General features: G+C 36.0%; 1 protein-coding gene across 1 annotated transcript in view; it reads left to right on the forward strand.

Annotated features, from left to right (window-relative positions):
* Positions 1-27,895, forward strand: part of HCN1 (hyperpolarization activated cyclic nucleotide gated potassium channel 1) — a 175,842-nt gene that overhangs the window by 124,990 nt on the left and 22,957 nt on the right. The window lies entirely within an intron of this gene.

Consider the following 27,895-nt stretch of genomic DNA (forward strand, 5'->3'; position numbering starts at 1 on the left):
AACCAATGGGATATATATACATAAAAGGATATTTATTATGAGAAATGGACTCATGTGAATATGAAAGCTGATACATGTTATGATCTGCCATCTGAAACTGAGGAACAGGAAAGCTGGTTGTTTAATTCATTCTAATTCCAATAGCCTGACAACCAGTAGTATAGATCTAGTCCGAGGCAAAAGCTGAGATAAAATATTTTCTCTAGCAATGAGACAGGAAAAAAATTGGGTGAATTTTTCCTCCTTCCCTTTTTTTCTATTCAGGCCCCCCTTAGATTGGAGGATGCTACCTTGGGGAGAGCCATCTACTTTACTGAATCCCCTGATTCAAATGCTGATCTATTCTAGGGACAGCCTCACAGACATTTCCCAAAATAATGTTTCTTCTGAGTAACCCAATGCCAGTCAAGTTGACATATAAAATTAACCATCACGTGTGGCAGTTTGGGAGTTCCCACTGTGGCTCAGAGGTAACGAACCCGACTAGTATCCATAAAGATGTGGGTATCCGTGACTAGTATCCATGAGGATTCCTGGCCCTGCTCAGTGGATTAAGGGTTTGGCGTTGCCTCCAGTTGTGGTGTAGGTGTCGGATGTGGCTTGGATCCTGTGTTGCTGTGGCTGTGGCACAGGCTGTCAACTCCAATTGGACCCCTAGCCTGGAAACTTCCATAGGCCCGGGGTGTGGCCCTAAAAAAGGGGGGAAAAAAAAGTGGCAATTTGCCTTGTTAAAAATTCTGACAATTTGAATTGTTTCCAACTTTTTATCTGTAATAAGATATATATTTGTATTTGTGCAAATGTACAAAACTTGCCTATGAGTTGAATTACTGGGTCAAAGACTGCATATATTTAAATTAAAATAAACATCAAATTATTTCTTTGATAGATTTCCCATTTCTATATTGGCTTTACCCACTGATTTTTACTTTTGTCCTCTTAATAAGGAAAATTGGCATCTCCTTACTGTTTAGTTTCCACTATTAATAGTGGTATTGAGGTGTTTCTTCATAGATATGGATCACTTGCATTTTATTTTTCTGTTTTTATTCTTTGCATATTTTTTGTGTTATCTTTTTAAAACCAATTTGTAGAAACATTCCTTTTGTATTTTTGATATGCTATAACTATTTTCTCCAAAATTTGTTTTTAACTTTCTAATTTTTCTTTCATCTTTCTGATCTTCATTATTGTTGATTTGATTTGAATCTATCTCTCCTTTCCTTTAAGGCATTAGAGGGTTTGTGTTTCTTAAGTGGTTTTTGTATGCTGTAAAATTATGAAAATGTTTTCCATATTTACTTCTGCTTTATTTAGTTTCATTACATGTTTATTACTATTTTAACTTGTTAGAACAAGTTAGAACAAGTGGAGGGGAACAACTATTCATATTTCTTAGTGCTGATTCTGTTATAACATTAAAGACAATGATTAATGCTATGGTGTCAGGCCTTGGCAAGCTTAATAGTTAAATATTCTTCAACAGTAGGAAACTAAAATGTTTTCTTTAGAAAAAAGCAGAAGGTCTGCCTTTGCATATCTGCAGCTTTATCCTACAAGAGGAATTCACGTGACTCTTTTTCTTCCCATGAGTGAGGTTTTCGATAAATGATTCTTATTATTTTATATTCATTCTTCAGTCTTTATAATAGGACTTCTGTTTAGAAGGTGTCCTCAGTGAAAATCAGTATCTCCCAACTCTGTCTCCATAGTATTTCTCATAGCTTTCCAGAGCCCTAGTCTCATTCTTCCTCACACTAAAATTAACACTATAGTTAGTTACCTGTTTTTCTTCTAATATTAGATAGCAAATGGTCTGTGTATCAGCATCACCAAAGAAGCTGTTTAAACTCAGGCCCCACCCATCAGAGATTCTGGTACTTACCTAAGTATACACAGGGTATATCATAGTACCCTCTATATACTTATATGCATCTTATTCCCCCACCTCCTTCACTGAGGTTTTTCATACACTTTTAATACATTTATATTCCATTCTGCATTCCATCCTGAGAACTCATGAATGTACTTTGTATGATTCCCATTGTTTTGTATTCCCTAAATTTATTTTATGGCTCTGAGTGTTGATGAATGTTCCCTGTGAACTTGAGGAGAATATATATTCTATTATTATTCTATTAGTGGATGGAGTGTTTTATAAATGTCAATTAAATCAAGTTGATTGATGATGCTGTTCAAGCCAACTACACTCTTGCTGATTTTAGCCAGTTTGACCTATTAATTAGTAAAAGAAGGGTGTTGAAGTCTCCAATTATAATAGTAGAATTTATCTATTTCTCTTGCAGCTCTATCAAATTTTTCCTCATGTATTTTGGCATTCTGCTGTTGGGTGCATACATGTTTAAGATTGTTACATCTCCTTGGAATATTAACCTTTTATTATTATATAGTACCTTGCTTTATCTCTGATAATATTTCTTATCCTGAAGTAGACTTCATCTGAACTAATATAGAGACTTCATCTTTCTTTTGGTTGGTATTAGAATAATGTATCTTTTTATAACCATTTACTTTTTTAAAAAATTTTTTTGAAAAATTACCAACTTGGGAGTTCCCATCGTGGTACAGTGGTTAACAAATCCAACTAGGAACCATGAGGTTTTGGGTTTGATCCCTGGCCTTGCTCATTGGGTTGGGGATCCAGCATTGTCATGAGCTGTGGTGTAGGTTGCAGATGTGGCATTGCTGCGGCTATGGCGTAGGCCGGTGGCTACAACTCTGATTAGACCCCAAGCCTGGGAACCTCCATATGCCACACGGGATGGCCCTAAAAAGACCAAAAAAAAAAAAAAGAAAAGAAAAGAAAATTTGCCAACTTAACCTTCTGGTTACTTCAAGTGATTTAATTACCTTAGCGTATTTGCAATTCTTCCCTCCTGTCTTTTGGAGCATTGCTCTCATTCATTTCATTTATCCATATGCTATAATCACCCCATATGTTGTCGCTATTATAACTCTAAATAACCAATTTTAATAAATACTTGTTATTTTTGTGGTCTTTTCAAAGAAAGAGTTTTTATTTTTGCTTTTTATTTCACTGATTTCTATATTTTTTTCTGTATAAAATCTGTTGTTTCATTTTATTTTAGTTTTTGTGGTTTTTTTTAGCTTCTTGAGTTTAAAAATTAGGATATTTGGGAACTTCCATATGCTGCAGCTGAGGCCCTAAAAAGAAAAAAAAAAAAAGTAAAATTTTTTTAAAGAAAAGTATAATTTTACAGAAGAAATTATCACAACCTTGTAAATCAACTATACTTCAATAAAATTTCAAAATAATTTTTAAAAATTGATATATTTTGGTTATGGCTTTATTCACCTGGAATCTCCTTGAGTGAAATCCTTATTCATCTTAGGTCCTTTTGGGCTGTCAGTACAGTACTTTGAAAAGCAGTAGGTGCTTATTATTTATCTAATAAAAAAATAAAAAATTAGTGTATTTCTTTACAACCACTTTTTATCTTTAATGACTGTAATTTCTAGTACTACACATATATGCTATACTAATCTGATTAAATTACACTGCATTTTTAATATAATAATTCAATATCAATTTTTAAAAATAGATTGCACTTTCCATCTAGATTCATTGTATAGTACATGAGTTATCTTTTATTTAAATTCTTTTTAAAAATTGTAAATGGAAACATTTGAGGGTGGAATGGGGAGAGAAAGGAAGCATATATAATATGCTTGAATAAGAGAATTATGTAATATCAAAGATGTTAGATAAGTTGTATTGATAATAAGTGATGGGTAGTATGATGAAATTAAATGAGATTTATTTTAAAAGAGGAATGAGATTGTCTTCAATTACTAAACGTAGTTATAAATACCAAAATGTAATTCTATATTAAATATATTTTGCTCTATTCTTCCTCTAAAATTCTTAAGACATAAATGATCAGTTGTAAATTTAGCTTCATAAAACTACCAAAGAAGTTATCCCCCATTTCAGCCATTTAACAAATATTTCCCCTATTGTTTATTCCTATTGGTCAAATATCTACTTATTCAGCCCAACTCACTTCAATAAGAAATTCTGTAAAATAATAATTTATTTGGGTTCAGTGCTTTTAGAGTCATTCATATTTTCACTACAGTGACCAGATTTGGCTATTAGTGGACCTGTCCTTTGATAGACAGTTTATGGAAAAAAATAGATCTGTATTACTTTTAATTCTTGTATACATACAGTTGATATGTATTCAATTTTTAAACATCTAAGAAGATAAAGAAAGGCTGTTAGAATTTAATAATAATAAGTTTTACTTATTTAGCAAGTAGGGTTTATAATTTTTACATCTTTAAGTACGTAATATGAAATTTTGAAATTTACAGAGCATACTTTTGTAGTATACTAATTTTACATTTGTATAAGCTGAGCATAAGCTCAAAGTACTGTTAATCAGAAGAGTCAGGAATCAACTAAGGAGTGTTCTTTCCATTCTTCTAAAGTTCCTGAATTAAGTAAGCATAACCAGTACACAAAATACACTCCAACTAACTAGCAAGCAAAACAGATAAGGAGACATTCAAAGAAAGATCAAATTCAGAGCTTTATGTTCTTTGCCTGACTTCCTAACTTGATTTATTTTTCCAAAAATATAGCTCTGTTTCTAGATATATATATCCAGAGAGGTGTGTATATATGTGTATGTGTATATATATGTGTGTGTGTATGTATATATGGTACATCACATATATGCATATATTCATGTACATCACACACATGGATGTATGCGTATATATTAACCCAGAGGGTTTTTTTTTTTCTTTTTTATGTGGGGGTGGGAGAGAGAATGTGTTAGATTAACTCATATATCGTGGTATTCAGTGTTCTCACCAAGAGTCCCAAGTAATGTTCTAGGAGACAGAGTAGAAGAAAATGAACATAGAGTAAGTAAGTGCCTTTTGTCTATTAGGCATGTTTAAAGGTCCTAGGATACAGCATTAAACAAAATAAACAAAATTATCCACAATCATAGAGCTTATATTTTACTAAATGCTTATATTTTAGAAACAAATATTTAATAAAGAAACCTAGAAATTACAAAAATATAAACCACACATTATCAGTTGGTTTTAATACTTCCTAGAAAATTCAAGCAGAAAAAAAATGGTTAAGGAACACCTCCAGCCAGGTAGGGATCAGCCTTCAGGCATGTAGTATTACCTAGGAGTCTTAGGCTTTCTATTGAGAGTGATAGAGAGTGGGGATTAAAACAAACAAACAAACAAACAAACAAACTAATAAGATTGTTCTTCATGGCTCCGGCCAGATGGACAGTGAGGCAGTGAGTTTGGATGCTCCTTGGTCTTGCTTGTAGGAAAAGGATTTTCTCCTCTCCTTCTGGACTCCTCCTATGAGGAAAGTTTTTATAATTCTCTTTTTACCTGTGAGGGAAATGAGTCTCTGAGAAGTTAAAAAACGTGGCAAAGTTCATGTGCCTGAAAAGGGTCAAAGCCAGGTTTCAAACTTAGCTGTGAATCTGAACCCAAAAACCCATCTCCACCATACTTCACTGCTCCTCAAGATAGAGCATGATGATCCCCTAGGATGTATGCTTTAAACTTTAGTACCCCTTAGCTTCTCTTCAAAGCTATCCATGGCCCTTTTATTCATGCATTTGTTAAACCATTTTGTAATCATCTATTTTTGCTATGTTCTACTTGATCCTCCTATTAATCATTATCATTAATATACACTAAGATAAAATGCCATTAATATACTTCATTAAAAGTTCAAATAATGTATCTTTTGTATTCAGTAGTTCACTATTTTAGAGAAAAGCTTTTTTTCTCTAATACAATGTTTCATTATTATTTCTATCCACTCACCTCTTAATGGTTATGTGTTTCCATGACAAAGTGTTCTAAGTGATTTAATCCCTCAACTTTGCTTCTTTCAAAACCTTTGTCCCATAAATTCTTCTTACAGCTTAGAGATATAAAGTAAAGCTACCATAAAGAAATAATTTCCCTGTTTGTAGCCATTATAAATCATTTGGCATTAAATGCTGCTTAATCATGTTTAACATTTTGCCAGCCTCAAGGAGACTGCCAGATACTTTATATGGTTAAAGTGCATATTTAGAATTTTATGTCCAAAATGCATTTGGTCAGATTATGATGATCATCTGGCATTTTTAAATTTAGAGCCACAGGTTTGCAAAGCCACACAGGCAATTGCTGTCATAATGACTTATTTATTATTTATAAAAGGATTGAAGCATCTGCCAATCTGTAGTTTACAGTTTACTTGACCTCTAGTCTTTTGTACATTTCTGAAAGCTGATACTGGTTTTTTAGAAAATGTGAGGAATCTGTTCATAACAAAGTTACAACTTAATTAGTTCAATTCTCTCATTATATTGTATGAGGAAGAGGAGGCAGCAGCAGAGAAAAATAATGAATCTTCTCAAAGATGTTTTTGTTTGTTTTCTTTTGCTGCCTTATTTATTCTCACCTCAGGCCAGGCTAATTAAATACTTGTTTCAATACTGATAAGACAACTCCATTGCATCTTTTTGCAGGTCTTATCCCACCTAGAAACCCATATAATGTACAACCCTGGGATGATTCTTTGCTAAATCATTGGGTTGAGAGAAGTGTTAACCCCCATCTACATCTAAACCTTGTAGTTGTGTGGTTCTTTAGTGTCATGTATAAATGCTTCAATGCATTATAAAGGATTAAGTCCCAATATCAGAGACACTTGTGAAAAATCAGGATGAACATTAATAAGACATTTCACTTTGAAGTTACTCCTTTCCCTGTTTAATAAAGTAGAGAAGGAGGAAGAGGTGAAAGAAAAGGAAAAGGAGAAAATTAAAAAGTCCTTATTACAGTTGTGGATCCTCTTGTATTCCTATGACTGTTCACAAGGCATTGCTTTTTATAATTAGAAAGACCAGGCCATATCTTGAATTTACTAAAATAAAAGCTCCATAAGGCAAGTGTACTTTCTAATCATCTGTAATTCTAATTCATGCCCATAATCTCTAAAACGTGCCTCTACCTAGTTCCTAAATTTCAATATCCATCAAAAATTGAGGGAAATGATTTTAGTTAAAAGTATGGGGTTCTGTTGCAAGCTAAAACAAATGTAGCAGATGATGATTCACTTTAGAATATAGAAGTGTTTTGAATATTTTTGAATGTTCTTTCCCCTTCTTTTGAAGACATAAATTGTGAGATCTTGGTGACCCATACACTTCAGTATTCACATTTTACTTGTGTTATTCAAATGCTAACTTTTGTAATAATAAATTCTGTGTATGCTATTAAGGGAATGTCTGATAATAAAAAACGGACGGAAGATTTGGATTTTTTATCTTGTATGTATAGTTTAGGGGGTAGAAAGAAGAAGGGCTTTCTATCAAACATAGCTTGAGGAGACATTTTTTTAAGCAGGATATACATCAGCAATAAGGAGGGTCTAAGAAAAAAGTATCTCCTGGATTGATGTTTTCCTTAGGGGTTCTCCTTAAAGTTAATCTGCATTAGTGATTTGAGAATAACCAATGGGGCTCTTATTTTGAAGACCAACTTTTCCCATTCATGCCTGTATCCCAGAATTCCAGTAGAGGAGGCTCCAGCCCTGTGCACTTTGTGCTTTCATCCATTTGCGGCTATTCCTCTTTCAAGAAGTTTCAGCTAAATTATGTCCTTTGCCGTTTGTATGAAAAAGAATAATATCCAAACTCTAACAAAAATCTCCATTGCCCTGTACAATCTTGCCCAATCTTTTTTCCTAATTTCAATGCATATCTTTCCCTCCAGGCACCCTTAGACCAACCTCTCAAGACTACTAATTCTTATATAAGCAAAGAGCAAAGGTTGCCTTTGCAAAAATTTGATTTAAAACAAAGTAAAGCAAAAACCCAACCCTCCCCACTCTTTAGCCTGACACTTTGCTTCCTATATTTCTTAAGACACCACTTAAACGTTATTTTTTAATCTCCTCCCAGGCAGATGGTTTTTTCTTTGTGCTTTCATAGGACTTGAACCTTACCTATTGCTAACTGGTTTCATTATTATTTTATATGGCAATCTTACATATTAGATTATGAATTTTCTGACATTTTCTAATTCAAAGTGTAGCTTTGACACTACAGTTTTTATCCAATTTAAATCATCAACACCAATGAACAATGCTTAAATTATCACGCAAACTCAAGGAGAACTTGTACCAATGGATGAAAGGATAAATGGATGGATGAATGGATGAATATATTTTTCTTTGTTTCTACTCTTTATCTCTTCTGTTTTCTCACCAGTTCTAAAATAAGAAAAGTAGTCAAGCATTCCATTCACTTTGGTATTTATACTATGTTAAACTCATTATCTTTATTGAGTTTATTGAGTTTCCTTTATTGAAAAAGAAACCAATACAAATAATAGTGATAAATTATAAACTAAACTAAATGAAACACAAGGCATTACCTATTTCTGAGAAATTCGGTTAATATTTAAATTACCTTCTATTTAATTTCAGATGAATCGCACTATATTAGAGATCAGATAATATGGTTCTAGAATTTAAAACAATAGAATCTAGAGCAATGCCATCCAGTAGAACTGGAAATATTCTCTACTTAATACTGTTCAAAAAGCAGCCACTAGCTGTATGCAGCTATCAAGCATTTGATGCTAGTGTGACTGAGGAGTTGCATGTTTACTTTTACTCCATTGCAATTAATTTAGATTAAATATAAATAGCTACATGTGGCTATTTGGATAAAACAGTTCTAGATTGCTGCTTTACAAGGCAATTGTATCTAGAAGAGTATAGAGTGATGTTATCTCTCCTCTATTCTTACCTTCTTAGAAATGTTGAAGTCTTCAAAAAAAAATTCTTTATTTCATGTTAATCCTCAAATATGCCTAAGGGTTAATTTAATCTCATAAGTAGAGCAAAGGATATTTTTGCTGATGTTTTCCTTCCTTCCTTCCTTCAGTCCTTCCTTTTTTTCCTGCCACATATAGAATATTGAAAACCTTCAGTATTCCAGGAAAAATTCTAAATATTTGTCACATAGTAGCAAATAAGATAAAACCCTAGAATTCATGGATACTATATGCTATTGGGGAGATTTCCAATAAGCAAAAAATAAATGAGTATATGAAATAATTTCAAGTAGTAGATGTCATGAAAAAAATGATAAAGCAAGGTGATGAAAGAACAGTTGGGTGAGACCTTAATAAAAAGAGACAGCTAGCCATATAAATATCAGAGGGAAAATCCTAGGGAATAGCACACAGATTTCCTAAAATGGGAACCAAGATGATAACTTCCAGGAACAAAAGAATAGAGCAAAGAAAGAGATTGAAAGAATTGTAGAAGCTGAGTTCCAAGTTGTATCCAGAAAAGGAACTGATGGGCATGCACAGAACATGATGTAAGTCATCTTAGTGGTAGCCCAAGAACTCTGACTTAGTTCATGAGGAAAGGTGGTAAATATTGGGGGGAAAAAAAAGAAATGGGCATCTTTATGGGATTTTTAAAAAAATTGTTGGAGTTAGAGAAGTAGAATAAATTGAGCTAGAAATCCAAGAAGTGTTGATCTGAGGGCAGTTTAGAAGTTAATTAAGCTATTGATGATAAAGTCCACTGATATGACCATAAAAATCATGGCTAAATAGAAATTTAGAAATAAAATATTTTTAAAAAGTGTATTATCAAAGAACACTAAAGTCGATATATTGGAGGAAGCATCTCCAAGCATTCTGATGTACACAGTGATGATATGCTTTATTTTTAAATTTTTTATTGTACTTGATTTACAGTGTTCTGTCAATTTCTGCTATACAGCAAAGTCACCCAGGTGTGTGTATGTGTGTGTGTGTATATTCCTTTTTCTTCACATTATTCTACATCATATTCCATCACAAGTGCTCAGATATAGTTCCCTGGGCAGAATTTCATTGCTTATCTTCTCTAAATGCAATAGTTTGTATCTATCTACTAACCCCAAACTGCAAATCCCTCCCACGTCCTTCTCCTCCCTCTTGGCAACCACAAGTTTGTTCTCCATATCCATGAGTTTGTTTCTTTTCTGTAGATAGGTTCATTTGTGCCACATATTAGATTCCAGATATAAGTGATATCATATGGTATTTGTCTTTCTCTTTCTGACTTACTTCACTTAGTATGAGAATCTCTAGTTCCATCCATGTTGCTACAAATGGCATTATTTTGTTCTTTTTATGGCTGAGTAGTATTCCATTGTGTATATGTACTACATCTTCTTAATTCATTCATCTGTTTTGGACATTTAGGTTGTTTCCATGCTCTAAGTTTTATGAAAAGAAGGATTTCAATGAAGGCCTACTTTAAATTATTCTTTTTTCTTTTCTTTCTTTCTTTTTATTATTATTTACACTCCTTTCCTTATTTTCTCTCCATCTCTAATTTTTCTTTGTGATTTCTTTGCAAGATTTATATAAAAGTTGCACAGAAACCATGGGACTAGAAATTCCTATTATACTGATCATTCTTCATTATTATTTGTACCTTCATCCTAGGGACTTAAAAAATACAACCTGAAAGTTGAGAGTTAAGTTTTATTTGAGGTGAAATTAGGACTTAAGCCCAGGAGACAGCATCTCAGGTAGCTCCAAGGAGGTAGGGGTTGGGGGCGGGAGCTAGAATATATGAGTTTTTGCAACAAAGGGAAGGTAGTAGGAAAAAAAAGGTTTATATATCACCAGATTTACAGAAAAAGATTTATAGAAAACCAGTTTCTATGGGAAGATGTAAGGGTCTGGGCTTACTGGAATCACTGCTTTGATATGCATCTCAGCTGTTGGGCCAGTCTTTCTTTCCTGAGTTCCCTCAGGGCTCACTGGCCCACCCTTGGGAGTGGCTGTTCGCACAGCTGACATCTTTTGTTTTGTCCACTAACTGCAGCCCCAAAGAGGAAAAGGGAAATGTCAACATATGTCATAAAGATGAAGAGTGAGATGTATGCAGCCTTGAATAGATTTTACAGAAGTTTGCTGCTGGTCTCTTGAAGGTTGCTACTTGTCACAGACATCAGTCATCATTGATGGATTTTAGTGTTTTTCTAGATATGAGGAGATGCAAGAATTGGGCTCATAAAATCTTCTGCTAAAAATATCTAACTATCTAAAGAACTTTTCTTCCAGTTTTTCCAGAGCACAGAGTGTTTCACTCCTGGTCTCCACCCTGAGCTTTGCTCAGGGAGTGCCGCGGGTCAGCAGCTACAATGGCTCATGTTTTACTCCATGTAGAGGCTGATGGCAAGTGCAAAACTTCAATTCACAATCCTTAGCACACTCCCTAGTATACTTTTTTTTTTAATTGAATAAATATTTGTGGCATTGATTCTAATTTTGCAGTCATCTTTAATTGAATATTTTATATCATGCTTTTAATAAATGCTCTCATTTGCATTTTTTTCAATTTTTCAAACTTAAATTATAGTGTCTGCTCTTGTTTCTGCTGTAAGTTTTTAACGGAAGTCATAAATCTGAATCACATCATTAGACTTCGTATTTTGGTAATTCTTAGCAAGATTCCTGCTCAGTTACTTCTTTCAATGCTCCTGGTTTTGTTCTTTTATTTTACTCTTCAGCCTCACATTTAGCTTTTAGAGCCTCAGTACAACATTGCTGACTAAGATCTCCTTGCCCTACTTCAGCAGATCTGCTCATCCTCTGTCACAGCTGGGTGAGATAAATGAGCTAACATTAGTAAAGTACTTTGAGTTCCTTGGATTAAAGTTGTGCCAGCTATTATTCTGTTGTGACATGTTCTTTAAGGATCATTATCATACTTCATTGTGTTTATGAAGTCTTGGAGAGAAAATGAGGGAGAAGCATATCTTTGAGTAGGCACACTTCAACAAAGTATAAAAGTACAGCAATTGCATGGAAAGAATTGAGTTCCAATTCTTATTTTCAATATTATCTTGTTCTCACCTTTTCTGTTCTCTGCCATCAACCCAGAGTAGGGTGAGGTAAAGTAAGACCATATCTCTGTGAGAATAATAACTGTTACCTCTTGAGGTATTAGGTACACATTCAGAAGCAATTAAAACTTTTTTTTATTCTCAAATTCAAATTTTTATTCTATAAAAGTTAACAGGTATGCATAACATGCTGGGCTCTTTCTAATAATGTAGTATTTCAGTTCAAAACTTTGTTAAGATCTTATTTGATAAATGTCTCCAACACATAGTTTTTATGATTTTAGAAATCCACTCTTTGACCAGGTTCATTTGGAGTGATGCCCTGTGGTTAGTTTATGTGCATAATTGCTGGTGGACAGATGGCTAGGCTCTCACTGTGTCCTCATTTCAACTGTATCTCTAGCTTGCTCCTTTTCCATGCGGGCTTCTAGTTGTGCTGATAACAGAGACCTTTTATTCTGTGCCCAGGTTTTACTTACTCTTCAATTTAGACCCTCCCTTCAAGTCCAAAAGTCCGAATTGCTAAAACTATGCAACTGTGTGGTGGTATCCCCTATTGAGCTATGCACCACATGTAATTTAAAAGGTGACATCTGTGTAGCTTAAGCATATTCTATTGCTTGATTGTCCCCTCACACAGTATTGCAAATTAAATTATTAAACTCTATCTTTAGGAACAAAACTATAAGAGGATTAGGAAGCAATAGGATGTAGCAGAGTCGCAGCTAATTTTCAGTCAGGTACTAATTCCCTCTCTGTCAATAAGACCAAACTCAACAGAATGTCCCCAGGCAACTTGTTTAGCATTTTAGGGTTTGGGATCATCATCTGCAAAAGGAGATTATTAAATAGACATTATCTGCAGCCTTCCAGGTTGATGCTTCTATTGGAACTGGGCTTCATGGAAGTATATCCTTTTGTTTTAATAGCTTTCTGAGGATTTAAAATGTCTTACTTATTCTAGAGTCCACAGTATCTCTGAAGGATTGAGGATGTTTTCTAGGACGAGACCCTCTTACTTATTCTAGAGTCCACAGTATCTCTGAAGGATTGAGGATGTTTTCTAGGACGAGACCCTAACATTAAGAAAAATGGAGGCAGGTGATAATTGTAATGATTCATGTTCTAGTGAATGAAAATTAACTACAACTCTTTTTCATGGGTAGTGAAAAAACGGAAAGTGTCAGAGGCTGGTTGTAAAGCTCTTTGAAATGTGACAGACGATATTGTTGAAGGACCTAGGTGTTAGAGTTGGATCTTGAGATGCTGTTTGTCTTTGAGCATCTCTGATCTTCTCCAAGTCCTTGTTTCCAAATCTGCAACATCAGAATAACAATCATTTCTACCTCATTATGCTTGCTTAGAGGACTAAATGATTTAACACATACAAAACGCTTAGAATGGCACCCAGAACATAATCTGTGTTCCGATGTTAGGTAGTAACAAAAGCAACCAGGCTGGTGTTGTATAGACCAGCAGATATGCGTAAAATATTACTGAGCTATTCATGAATCAGTTCCCATATCATATGAATCAACACTGGAGAATCTAATGAACAATTTTTATATTCCCATGAGTCAGTGTTAGTCTTAATGCAGTAGCAATGAAATTCACTAGAAATCAATTTGTGGGTATGGTAGAGAGTGGGAATGTAAGGATGAAATAAATAGTCTTGAAAGCTTTTTCAAATTAGAGGTAATCTCAACTCTGAAAATCCTAATTCCCTTATTGTGTACACATTTAGGAAGTAACATTTAGGATTTCATAAAATCCAAATTCTCCAAATAACCAGAGTTTAATATATCAGGCATTGTACTAATTTCAAATATATCATAACTCCACATTAAAGTAACTTCAAAAATATATAATCTTTATCATTTTCAGTATCAATTTCCTAAATGCATTAGAAGGGAAATGGAAGAACGGACACATATTTTTCAAAAACTAAATTATTCAGAAACATTTTTGTAAAATTTAGAATTAGGAGGGATCTAATACATTATCTCATTCTCTGTGCAAATGGGAAGCCCGAGAGATGCATGGGCTACAGAGATCAGCAGTGACAGGGATGGACTGTCACTTTAGGCCACTGCTCTTCGTTCTGTAACAGGTGCATTACCTGCAAGTTGTTACAATGGTATTACTTTATTTAGAAAACAAGGATTCTAGAGTTCCCGATGTGGTGCAGTGGAAGTGAATCCTACAGGTAACCATGAGGTTGCGGGTTCTATCCCTGGCCTCACTCAGTGGGTTAAGGATCTGGTGTTGCCGTGAGCTGTGGTGTAGGTCGCAGATGCAGCTCAGATCCTGCGTGGTTGTGGCTGTGGCTGTGGTGTAGGCTGGCAGCTGTAGTTCCAATTGGACCCCTAGCCTGGGAACCTCCATATTGCATGGGCACAACCCTAAAGAGCAAACAGAAAAAAAAGAAAGAAAAAGAAAGCAAGGATTGTTTCCTATTAGGTTGAATTATGAAATGCATTGCAAACACACACACATTCAATCCCTTCCTCCTAGCCTATTGCTAAATAATCTGTATGTACTAATTCTGAGCATGCTTCCCTTAAGTGTGATTGTTTCGACCTGTTACCTGTGGAGACACTTCCCCATGGTTGCATTTACTTAGAAGGGGGGAGTGAAATTACCAGTCAGAATAGACCAGCAAAAAGATAATAAAGTGAGAAAAGTTTAGCCACTTTAAATTGATTTTCATCACCTATTTTGAAGGGATAGTAAATTTATTGAAACGTTTGAGTATCTTTAGCAAAGTTAAAATGCCAGAAGTATTTAAAAAGTTTCTTTGCCATGAGAGAAACGCATCAACAACACTCTGTGTTTTCATAGCGTGCAGCGAGTGGTTCCTTTGCTAGGATATGTATGAGTGCCCCAAAGGAAGGAATAGAAGGTTCCAAAGATGTGTCTAAATATTCTGGATGTTAGCAAGTCAATTAGCAGACACTCACACTGGACATGAATGGGAACATTAATTAAAGTCTAGTACAGATCAGACTCCTTTAAAGAAAAAGCATTTGAAATCTTAATTGAATTCATTACACAATGCAATTGGTCACCTATTAATTCCTTTCGTATTTATTTATGCTCTTGTTGTAAGGACTTCATATGAGCACATGAAAAGTTCTCATTTTCTTGAAGTTCATAAGATAGTCATAATTATAAAACAACCACCAATGCTTCCTGCCTCAAAAAAAGACTGGAAATAGTGGTACTGAAATCATTTTTATATGAGTAATATGCATGCTTGTGCATGTATTGTTATAAGTTGGAGAAAACAGAGGATATAATATCAGAAAACAAGGATTCTTGTTTGGATTCATAAATTTTAACAGGTTATCTTTTTGAAGAAACAATATATATAGGTAAAGGTATCATTATTGTTACCATAATAATCCAGTAAGAGAGGAAAGAAAATAGTACTTGCATATCTGGTGTTCCGCATCTCTCCCACTTTTCCAATCTAATTATAAAGGAAGTGATCTAGAGAAACATTGTTCCTAGCTTCTGAGGATTTTGACCTGGTCTAGCTTGTTTTTTGGCTTCAGTGCCTTTAGTACCAGGGTATTCTGGCTACAACTGCATAGTTGAGAGTAAAGAAAGGACTTGAAGTAAGACATTTCATCATTCTAGAGTCTAAGTTTTCTGATTTGACTTCATCTTGGGTTAAATTGAACACACAGGTGCCTGCTCACGTCCTTGCATTTATGTGGATACAGCTTTGCCAAGATATTGTGTTATAGATGGAGATTAATTTTCTTACTAGACATGACTTCTTTGAGCTGCAATGAGATCAGCTGTGGAAGGACAAGAGTGTTACAATAAAGAATAATATGTATTACAGGATTTCAAAATGCTTATAATCTTACATGGAAAATTTCAGGCACGCTGAATTAGGGAAAATGACTATACGTGATCAAATACATTCTAAAAATAGCACTTTGCATCTTGGGCTTCTACTGCAGAATATATTCTTGTTTGAGAGATGGAGAAAGGAAATTTAGGAGTTCCCATTGTGGCTAGGTGGTTAACGAACCCAGCTAGTACCTATGGGTTTGATACCTGGCTTTGCTCAGTTGGTTAAGGATCCAGCGTTTCCATGAGCTGTGGTGTAGGTCTCAGATGCAGCTCGGACCCTGAGTTGCTGTGGCTGTGGTGTAGGCTGGTGGCTACAGCTCTGATTGGACCCCTAGCCTGGAAACCTCCATATGCCACAGGTGCTGCCCTAAAAAGACAAAACAAAAACAAAAAAGAAACGAAATTTTAAAATTGAATCATAACCCCCCTTCCATAACATGAACTTTATTTAGCCAGTAAAAGTTTGCTGTTGTCCAAAACCTTAGTTCTAAAGTCCTAAACTATACAGTTGTTTAGAAACTTAAAGTTATCTTCTGTATGTCTCCCTATAACAACGAAGAGAGTTTATCAGAGAAGATTGGGAATGTATGGTGTCTGATATCTCAGGTATGTGAGAATCATAGAATGCAGCTGAACAAGTCGTAGGTCATTTCTGGCTTATGAAGCCCTTTTGAATCACTCATGTCATAATTACCATGTTTTTACGTGGATATAGGCTGATACCTTGCAGTTTTGCTGAAAGATATGTATTTTTTTAGGGGGAAAAAGTCAGCATCCCTGTCATCATTAATTTGAACATCTTCATGCCAAGCCCTTTTGTCACTAAAACTGTGCAAAGAGAAACAAGTGATAATTGGTCTTGGCTACATTTTTGGATTGTTGTCTTGAGATTTTTCTCAGAGACCATGGAAACAAATAAGAAGCAAAATATAGAAACCTTTAATAACTGAAAACTGAAAAGAATCAGTAAAAAATGTTTTGGAGGAATTTCCTTCCTAATGAAATTTAGTATTTTTAAAATGTTTAAGTCTACAGAAGTTGAAGAATACCTAAGAAAAATACCCAATTCTCACTGGCTTCTGAATGAAAAGTCTGTAATAATATAAGACAAGTGAAAATGAGAAAAACAAATGGCATCAGCAGATGTGAAATTTCATTTCCAGCCCAGAGGATAACATTTTAGAAAGATAGCTTGGATTTAATGTTCAGTTCCTTGCATTTGTTTTGTGTTCATTGGCCAACTTGTGCTTGAACCAAATACCTGAGGGCCTGAAAGGAGCCCAGGAGAGGGAAGAGGTGGAACCCCATGGGAAAGAGAGAAGTGATTATTTTTTACAAAAAATATGACCCTCAGGGGCTTGACTCTGCCAGTGACTCTGAAGGAGTGGATTTGCCTTCACTCAAAAGAGCCCCATCAGTCACGCTAATGGCTTTGCCATAGTAGCAGGGATTTAGACTAGAATTTACTACAACAGCAGTGGGAGAGAAAATGAGGTTTTAAACATGTCAGCAAGGAACTTGCAATCTAGTTCAAAGCTTCAGAAAGTTCTGTGTGTTCTGGAGTTCCTATTGTGGCTCAACAGGTTAAGAGCCTAACATAGTCTCTATGAGGATGTGGCTTCTGTCCCTGGCCTCACTCAAGGGGTTAAGGATCTGGTATTGCTGCAAGCTGTGTGTAGTTTGCAAATGTAGCTTGTATCAGGTATTGCTATGGCTGTGTCATAGGCCGACAGCTGCAGGTCCAACTCAGCCTCTAGGCCAGGAACTTCCATATGCCACAGGTACAGCCGTTAAAAAAAAAAAAAAGATTAACAGAGATATGAAAGGTCCTGAAACACTCACAATCCTGTGATTAGCTTGTTCTTAGACATGCGCTATCACTCCATAACATTACCTTGTTTTATTTTTCTACTGCAAGCATCAGTATTCAAGCCATCTTATGTTGTGCATTTAAGGTTCTCCATATCCTTCTCTAGAATGTGAGTTCCGTGAGAATAAGGAACTTGTCTTACACCTGCAACACCTAGAATAAGATCTGACACATATTAGAGCATAATACCAATTTCTTGAATGGATGAATGAAATACTTTCTGAGCTGAGTTCTAAAACCTGGACAATAGTGTGCTGAGCCAAGTAAAAGTTGGGATGGAGATAGTGAATGGAAACAAAGAGTGGCTTTTTTAGAGAAGGAAATTTTGTGGAATCACTTTTGCTCTTTCACCTTAGGAAACCCTTCCCCAAGGGCCTGAAATATATCCAGCTCATTCCTAAGTGTAGACTTGGAAAGTTGATTTTAAAGAGGCATTTTCCCTTCTCTTATGGAATAGAAAATTCTGGAAGTCCCATTCATAATATACTATATTTAAAGTTGACTTACACCGAGGTTTGTTTGTTGTTTTTTTTTTTTTCCCAACTTTAAATAGACCTATCACTCTTGTGGCACATAAGAGGGAAGGGAGAACACTTAGATAAAGAAATCTCTTGTTGGGAGTTCCCACTGTGGCACAGTGGAAACAAATCCAACTAGAAACCATGAGGTTTCAGGTTCGATTCCTAGCCTTGCTCAGTGGGTTAAGGATCCAGTGTTGCTGTGAGCTGTGGTGTAGGTTGCAGATGTGGCTGGGATCTGGTGTTACTGTGGCTGTGGTGTTAGGCTGGTGGCTGTAGCTCTGATTCAACCCCTAGCCTGAGAACCTTCATATGCTGAGAGTTTGGCCCTAAAAAGCAAAAAAAAAAAAAAAAAGAAAGAAAAGAAATAAAGAAAAAGAAATCTCTTGTCCATATCTCCAAACTAATAACTGTGACATCAGACTTAGTTTAATTTGAAGGTCTCTCTTCTTCTGCATAGAGAAACTGCCATATGGCTGACATTGTGGTCTTTCCATTTACACAACAATTTAATATGCCTGGTTCATGATGAAATACCAGCTCCCGGCTGGGAAATTAAAGCAGCGTTCAGCTCTTCTCAGCAAGAAGGCTGCAGTTTGATATATTCTGTAAACTGGTTTCTGCATTAGCCAAGGGAAAGGATTGGCAGAGATAGGAAACACAGTTGGACTTGTTAAAACAAGCATTTCAGTGCACAGATGCTAAGTCTCTTTGGAGCTATGCTTTGGACCACTTTGCTCCTACTTAGCTATAACTAAATATATTTTTGTTTCAGTTCCTTTTAATTTTCATCTTTACAGCAACTTATATGAATGCAGTCTTCTACCTCTAAGATATTTCAAAAGTGTTTGTTGGGAAAGAAAGGGCTGACTATGTATTAAAATATTCTCTTTTCTTTATGAGTGCCATTTTAATCAACCCAATCCAATATCTGTAAAGGTGGCATGGTGGAAAAAGAATGATTCATGCAGACAGAATAAAATGTCAGCCCTGTTACCACTGGTTATTTAGCCTTACATAGGTTAATTCAGTTCTTCTGGCTGAGCACAGTAGTCTATAAAACCAAGATAACACTACTCAGTTTGTAAGGCAGTTACAAGGAGTGTGTGTGTATGTGTGTGTGTGTAAAATGTCAGATGTGGTTTGGTAAAGTGGATGCAGACATAAAATTCATTTATTTTTTTAGTCCATATCTTTATCAGCATATTCACATATTTCCATATACCCATTTAGTTAAATTAATATTTGCTGTAGCATGATGTGCTTGCAATGACTGACTCTATCTTTCATGTCTTTTCATTCTCCCAGAGTCTGAGTAACTCTGAAAAATATCATTTTCCAGTGAAATTCTTTAGATAGATTTCATGGCCAAAGGTGATATCTAGGAACATTTTCATACATAGCAGAAACTTGTCATTCCTCTTCTTTACTTGTCTACTTTGAATTTATTCTGCAAAATATTTTTTTCCAACAAGCCTGCACTGATCCTCTAGGCTGGTCCATTGTATTCCCAACGTGTTTCTCTTTTTATTGAAGGTAGTACAGTTAAATTATCTGTACTTGCCTACTGGATTGGATCTTTTTAATCTTTGTCACTCTATTCCTTGGTCCTGGGTTTAGTAGATCTTCAATAATGTGTGTCAGATATCCACCCACACAAAGATCCATACATACATGCACGCAAGTATGTTTTGTTTCTCATTCATCATTTGCTCCCCTACTCCATATCAATATCTACCTAACTGGTTTATTGTTATAAAATTATTTTTGACCTATTATTACATGTTAATCATTAAAATTAAAGATTAATTATGTTATAAATAATATAGTTATCAACTAAATATTAACAATATATGCATTGATTATTCTTTTGTTCAATAAGCTTTACGGAGACTCTACATGCCAGTCACTATGTTCTGTAATCAGTATGTCTTCGAGAAAGTAAGCATGTAAGAATTCAATTAAATGTGCATATTAGCACAATTCACTGCATTAAGAGCATAAGATAAAATCACAACCTAAGATGAAAGAATCTGTCAAAAAAATATTCTCTAAAGGAGGTGACCCCTAAACTGAATTTCAAAGGCTGAATAGGAGGTAGTGGATTGAGGGATGCTGGTGGAATGAGCATTCCAAAAGGAAGGAGCAGTACATGTGAAAGCAGAGGATAGGGAAAGCACGGTGGTTTGAGGAAATGCACGTATAATGTTCAAAATGTTTGGGTTGTAGAGTGGGAGCAGACAGCAGCAAGAGATGAGTGAATGTGGATTCATGTCTTTGCAAGAAATGAGGATTTCATCTTATAGATACTGGGCAAAAATTGAAGCCTCTTAAAATGAGGAATGGAATGACTGAATTTGCACTCAGGGATAAGTATTCTCATAAAGGGAGACACTTGCACGAGTAAATGGGCAGTTAGGAAGTTAAAATAACCTAGACAAGAAGTGATGAGGATTTAAATTAATCCTCAGCAGAAGATTAGGAAAGATACTAAAAGGAAAGAATCAATGGAATTTGCAGTCCAGCTTTTTAGGGAGAATGAGATAGGGAAGAATCACAAATGAATGTTTTTGCTTTGGATAACTGGGCAAATGTGATGCCAATCATCTTGATAGTGAATATAGCAAAGCTAGAGGTGGGAGGAAGAAGTGAGTTGGGTGTTGGACTTTCTACGACACAGTCTAAGAATGCGAGGGTTATGTGCATCATAATTAGAATATATCAGCAACGTCTGCCACATTTGCAGCTATTTAGTATATGAGTTTTTCCAATATCTATTTGTTGCCTTGATGAATGAGTGCCTGTGGAAGAGGCAGCTTGTAAATATCCAGAAGGATCAAGAGTTTGTTTCCAATACCAGAGGCCTGTAATAATGTAATGATGATTAAGATGACTCTGGTTCACAATAAATTGAGAAAATTAATTTCCCTTCTTAAAGCTGACATTAACATGAAAGCAGAAAAGATGATCACTAGTCTCACAAACATGAGGAATTTCTCACAAAATTATAAGCGTTTATCTCTGTTCCTATTATAACCTATTATAAGGTATTTACTCCTCTCCCAATTTAGTCTTCTACTCTCCAGCCCTTCAGAACCAGAGCCTAGACAGAACCAAGCCCTATGGTCTTAAAGCGTATATCACAATTAATGAATTACCTTAGCCCTTATGTGTCTAGAATGGCAACACTTATGTGCCATGCTTGTGAGAATTCATAAAATTGTCACAGAAATGATTTTCTGTGTTTTATGGTTTAGATTAGGAGCCCTAGCTGAGGTCTCTCCTTCTCCCCCTCATATTAGAACAACCTACTTCCCGTAAAAAGTGTTCTGAGCTATTAACAGGGAAAGCAAAAGAAACTTTTGATGTCCTATCATTAGGGGTAATATTCAATTTCCTTATCTACCTCTCACAAGTCTCTGGGGATCCACATTTAAAACACTGTCTCTTTTCTGTAACTATCGTGCATATCACTAGATGTTTCTGTTCCCCCAAAAGGCCGTCTATACCTGAACCTTACATAAAATGCTGAAGTTATGTAAATCTTACATAGGAAAGTGGGAACAGAGGTCCCTATTTAGTGATGCTCTCTAATACCTTCATTGTCAATTAGACTGTGAAAACATTCTTGATAGAATGCCCCCAGCTATCTCTGCAGAGGAAAAGACAATTTATTGCAAAGGTGGAAAGATACACTCCATCATTAAACCTTTATGTAGGAGAACAAAGGGAGCTGAAAAGATATACTGGAGCTTAGAGAAAGTTATTCAGGAAGAAGGGCTTTGACAATGAGAACAAGAAGAGAAGACGAAAGACAAACCTCTGACCCTAAAACTTTACTCAGCAGTGTGTGTGTGTGTGTGTGTGTGTGTGTACATTTTAACATTAGACTAATTGAGTAGCCTGGGGCTCAGGAGAAAGATATGAGCGCATGATTAAAAACAGTTAATAGTTACTCATGTCATCTCCATGTATCATATGGAAAGCCACTTTTTATAACTGTCTCCCTAAATTCAAGAGGGCCAGCTAGTGCAAGATTTTTCACTGGTCTATGATAGAATAAGGAATATAAGAACAATGGATTGAGTTATCCTTCGAGATAAGTTTAAGTGTCCTGCCCTTTATTCTGTGCTTATTTTTTTATTTTGCAATTACTCTTGCTGTTTCTCTATTGAAATATTTTTTTCTTTAATGCACTGATAGTGATGGTGGGTGATTGTTTTATTGATTTTTCTTATCTTTTTTTTTTAATCTGTGTCCAGACCTAGAAAAAACCTACTGATGATTTCTGGGTCCCAGTTAGATAATTTTTTAATGTTACTGATCCATAATATCTAAATATATCATAACAATTTCATTAAATTATTCATTCTTTCCTCAACAAATCTATTTAGAACAACTGCAAAGTGTTCGGTTCCTGTTGTAGGTAATGACAATAGAGTAGTGAGGAAGAAAAGCAATAGCCTGCCTTCCTGCAGCTTACATTTGCATTGAGATAATAAAAAAAGGAAATGAATCAATGCCAGACCAGCTCAGCAGGTGAGGGCTGAAGAATGGGTGCTGTGGAACTTAAGAAAAAGTTAACATAAAACAAGACACAGAAACATTTGTCTTAATTAAAGGTGGGAACCAGGGGACTCAAGGTCTCAGGGACCAGGCGCGCAGCCTCAAGAAACCACACTGCTTTTATTGTGCTCTTTAGAATTACGTCAAGTGAGGCAGGGTCTATAGGTGCAGGATATAGTTTTTTTATTATTATTATTTTAAGAGTCACATAGTCGGTAGCTGATTAAGCTTTTATTCTGACCTTTAGGCATTTAACAGTCATTAGCATTGAGGAAGCTCTTGGCATCAGCTATCTATGCTTAGCATGTAGAGAATCACCATTGTGCTTCTACACACAGCCTGCCTATCTGCAGCAACCCCGTATGCCTAGGTTTGCACCTCGGTTCTCCTTGCTAATGCATATCCTGCTAACGACCCCTCATAAACCCCTTGGGGCCGTGAGGCTCATCTTCCTCTCATTCTTTAGAGGACATATCATGCTGCACAAACAGCATGCCTATCTGCACAGGTCCAGCATGCCTAGACCAATGCGTTATGTCCTCATTCAGCTGACCACATGAATAACTTATGCCTTTAGGTCTTTGTTCTTAAGCTTAAGTCATTTACCAGCACTGCTACTGTTTTTCAAGCGGGAAGATGGAATAAAGTAAAGCAGGACAAGGTGGAGTTTTCAGCATAGAAAATAGAAACCGAGAGCTAAGAAAAGATTGTAGAAACATGTCTCCTGACAAATCAATAAGACAATTTCAGATAGTTGTAAATGTATTGACAACAACAACAACAACAAAAACCAGAAAACAAACAAACAAACAAAAAACAGTTTCTAGGTAAGGGTTTTTCACAGGTAGGTATCGCCTCAGCATTGCACCTTTTTAAATTGGGCTAACACGGATTACTCACCCATCTACTCAGGGAATCAGTCATTGCCATGACAATCAGTATGTTGCTGGGGCTGTTGCTCAGTACAAAATTTCTTTCAGTCTAGAAATTCAAAAAGTGAATGAATGCTTGGTATTATTAAGATATTATTTTCTGGAGTTCCCGTCGTGGTGCAGTGGTTGACGAATCCAACTGGGAACCATGAGGTTGAGGGTTCGATCCCTGGCCTCACTCAGTGGGTTAAGGATCTGACGTTGCCATGAACTGTGGCATAGGTCTCAGATGCAGTTCGGATCCTGCATTGCTGTGGCTGTGGTGTAGGCCGGCAGGTACAGCTCCGAATAGACCCCTAGCCTGGGAACCTCCATATGCCGCAGATACGGCCCTAAAAAAAAAAAAAAAAAAACAGAAGATATTATTTTCTATTATGGTGAGTATTTACATCAAAAGATTATTCATATGTCAGTAATGCATGTGGGAATTTTCTAGTTGAATTAATATATTTGCAACTTACTTCAAAGTGATAAAGGAGGGGGAATGTATTAGGCGTCAGTAAAATAGTTTAGCTGTGAGTCAGTAATTATTTAATCTGGGTGATGAACATGTGAGGGGTTATTTTACTGTTATTATTTACACTATTGTACAAGTTTATTAGACTGTAATATTATACTATCTATCCTAATAGTATTTAATAGTATGCTATTACACTGTTCTTCTTTTTTATATATTTAAAATATTTCACAATAAAAACCTTATCAAAGTAATAAAAATTAGCCCTTTTGGTCACTTTTATCTCTTTAAATATAAACTCCTGCCCTAAATGCCTCTGCAAACTTGAGAAGAAAATGCTGGTTGAGTGAGTATCTGGTTAAGTGAAGCTGTTGTTAGATAAGGCTTGAAAAGGATGGAATCACATCTCAGGTTTATAAAGCTGTTCTCCAGGATGAGAGCCAGACCATCTCTAGTGGGAGAGTTTCCTGGTGTCCATCTGTCATACTGACCAAGCAGGTCAGGGAAGAATATTTAAAAATGAAGTTTGGATAAACTGTTGGGGCACTTGACACAATTCTTCAGTTCACTCTTCTTAAAATAACAAGCTAAAACGTGGTTCATACATCTTCTTAAATTTTTTAAAAGTTTTATTGAAATATAGTTGATTTATAAGGTTGTGATAATTTCTACTGTACAACAAAATGATTCAGTTGTATATGTACACACATTCATTCTCTTTCAGATTCTTTTCCCACATAGATTATTACAGAACACTGAGTACAGTTCTTTGTGCTACACAGCCAATCATTCCACATACCTCAGTGTGCATATGCCAATCCCCAGCTCCCAGTCCAAGCATCCCCACACCCTGTCCCCTTTGGTAACCATAAGTTTTTCAAAGTCTGTGAGCCTGCTTCTATTTACAAATAAGTTCATTTGTATCCCATTCTTCAGATTCCCCATATAAGTGGTATTATGTGGTATTTGTCTTTCACTGTCGGACTAACTTCCCTTAGTATGATAATTTCTAGGTCCATCCATGTTGCTGCAAATGGCATTTTTTTTTTCCTTTTGGCTTTTCAGGGCTGCACCCTCAGCATATAGAGGTTCCCAGGCTAGGGGTCAAATCAGAGCTACAGCCGCCAGCCCACGCCATAGCCACAGCAACGCAGGATCGAAGCTGCGTCTGCAACCTACACCACAGCTCACGGCAGCGCTGGATCCTTAACTCACTGAGTGAGGCCAGGAATCGAACCAACAACCTCATGGTTCCTAGTTGGATTTGTTTCCACTGCGCAACAACGGGAACTCTGGAAATGGCATTCTTTAGCCCACTGATTTCTACTCCTTCCAGATTTTGTTGGCTAAGTTAAGATATACCAAAGCTCATCTATGTGCAAGGGAGAATAATCTGTTTAACCTAGGGATTGACCAACTTTTTCTGTAGAGTCAAACAGTAAATAATTTTAAGGCTTTGGGGACTACAGATAGCCTCTGTCATGTATTCATTATTTGGTTTATTTATGGTTTTACAAAGCTTTTAAAATGTGAAAACTGTGATGGTTGGATTTGCCTGTAGGACTCCAGATATAACCTTTCATTTCAAATCTAGCCTTTCTTCCAAATTCAACTCCTTCTGAATAAGATAATGCAAGTAAAAACATTCAATAAAATATATTTTCTTATTATTGTCCCTTTAGTGTATTTGTCTCTATCAACTAATACATGCTACTAACTAAACCAATTAATTACTGATGTAGATTATTTTTCACAGTGCATACTTAAGCCTGTACACAACTTTTAAACTCAAAAACTCAAAATGTCAGTCTTTTTTTGTGTGTTTTAGAGCTGCACTTGCAGCATATGGAAGTTCCCAGGCTAGATGTCAAATCAGAGCTGCAGCTGCTGGCCTACACCACAGCTACAGCAACTCAGGAACTGAGCCGTGTCTGCGACCTACACCACAGCAGCACTGGATCCTTAACCCAATGGGTAAAGCCAGGAATTGAACCCACATCCTCATGGATGCAAGTTGGGTTCATTACTGCGGAGCCACAAGGGAAACTCCCTAAAATGTTAGTCATTTTTATGACTGTAATTGTTACCTTAACTTTGCTCATTTGGGAATTCTCCTGTGGCACAGTGGGTTTAAAGATCAGGTGTTATCACTTCAGCAGCTGTGTTCACTCACTGCTGTGGCACAGGTTCAATCCCTGACCTGGAAACTTCCACATGCCCTGCGTGTGGCCAAAAAAAAAAAAAAAAGTTGCTCATTTGTTGTCATATAGAATGATATTTCTTGGAGAGGGAAATGACAAACAGATATTTACTTTTGTTAGGATTAATTTGTGAACGTGCCTGTTGTTTTGGTGGGGAAATATAGTAGGATTTCTTTTTTGCCTAATATATTTTTGCTGTTACCTTGCACAAAAAAATTTCCAGCTGGCCTCTCTATTGATACTTTGGATTACTCAGAAGTAGAAAATAAAACTCCATATGTTGGGTATTAGTTTTCAACTCATTTCAAGACCTCTCTCTGGCTACACACATACTGGACTTGGAGAACTCAAAGAACTCTTGGTAGTCGCTCAAGAGAGAGAATGAAGAGAAAAGGTAGAGGGAGGCTTTTAACACAAAGGATGACTGTGAACATCTAGAAAGTAGGTCATGGATGGAGATATGGATAAGTCAGGCACTTTCAAGCTGAATGGCACAGAGCCAACCTCAGGTTAGCTAAAGTGACAGTCTGTTCTAAGGGAGCACATGAAGAAAGAAAACCAGCAAACCACCTCAGTACAGTCAGAGGCCACACTGGCAAGTGGGAATGCCCCTCCGGAAACCACAGTGATTCCAGTGGCCCAAGGACCACTTAAGGGACACACCATTCCCTATGCATTCTCTGACTTTTCCAGCTGTCCGTTCCTTACTTTCAGCCTCCTCATGAGAAGGTATAATTAGGTCTATTAGTCACAATCCAATATCAATCATCCCCATTAGGAAGAATTCTCAGGCCAGGCCATTCCATGGGCTGCTGACCAGGTTGCAGATTACAGGTTACAGTTTACCGTCTTTGAGATAGGTATCAGTCTTGGAATCAGTTATCACAGACAGTCAGAGTCATATAATAAAAGCTTACCAACCTATACACACAAATAAATACTGCTTTTAACCAATTTGATAAAAAGGAGCTTTTGGCTTAATGTCAGGAAGATTTTTGCAAAATGAGATTTTCTCTGGATGCCAATATTTGTTCGTTCGTTTTGGCCACACCCATGAAATATGGAGGTTCCTGGGCCAGGGATTGAATCCAAGCCTCAGCTACAACACTGCTGGATCCTTAATCCACTGCACCACAGTGGGAACTCCTCGATGCCAACATTTTGCTTGATTTTTTTCCAAAGTAACTTTTCATCTTATCTTTACTCATAGGACAGATACCTTTAGTGGTTTTCCTTTAATCTAGGTTCAAAATTGTGGGTGCCTCACCACTTTTCTGGTTCTTCTGAAGCTTCATTTCACAGGGATTCTTGAAAGAGATCACTTCTGGATGCTACAGCTTTATTTCAGGCAAATCTCCATCACCTTGTAACCAAAATTATTATCAAAACTACCTTAAAATATTTATTTTAACTGGTAAGAACCTCCCTTTTAGTTCATTTTACAAACCAACTATAAATTAATATTCTTGTGTCATAAAACGAAAGATTTGAAGGAGAATAAATTTGCCTTCAAGAGAAAGAAAGGAT

Source organism: Phacochoerus africanus, chromosome 1 (genome assembly GCF_016906955.1).
Source record: "Phacochoerus africanus isolate WHEZ1 chromosome 1, ROS_Pafr_v1, whole genome shotgun sequence".
Taxonomy (NCBI): Eukaryota; Metazoa; Chordata; class Mammalia; order Artiodactyla; family Suidae; genus Phacochoerus; species Phacochoerus africanus.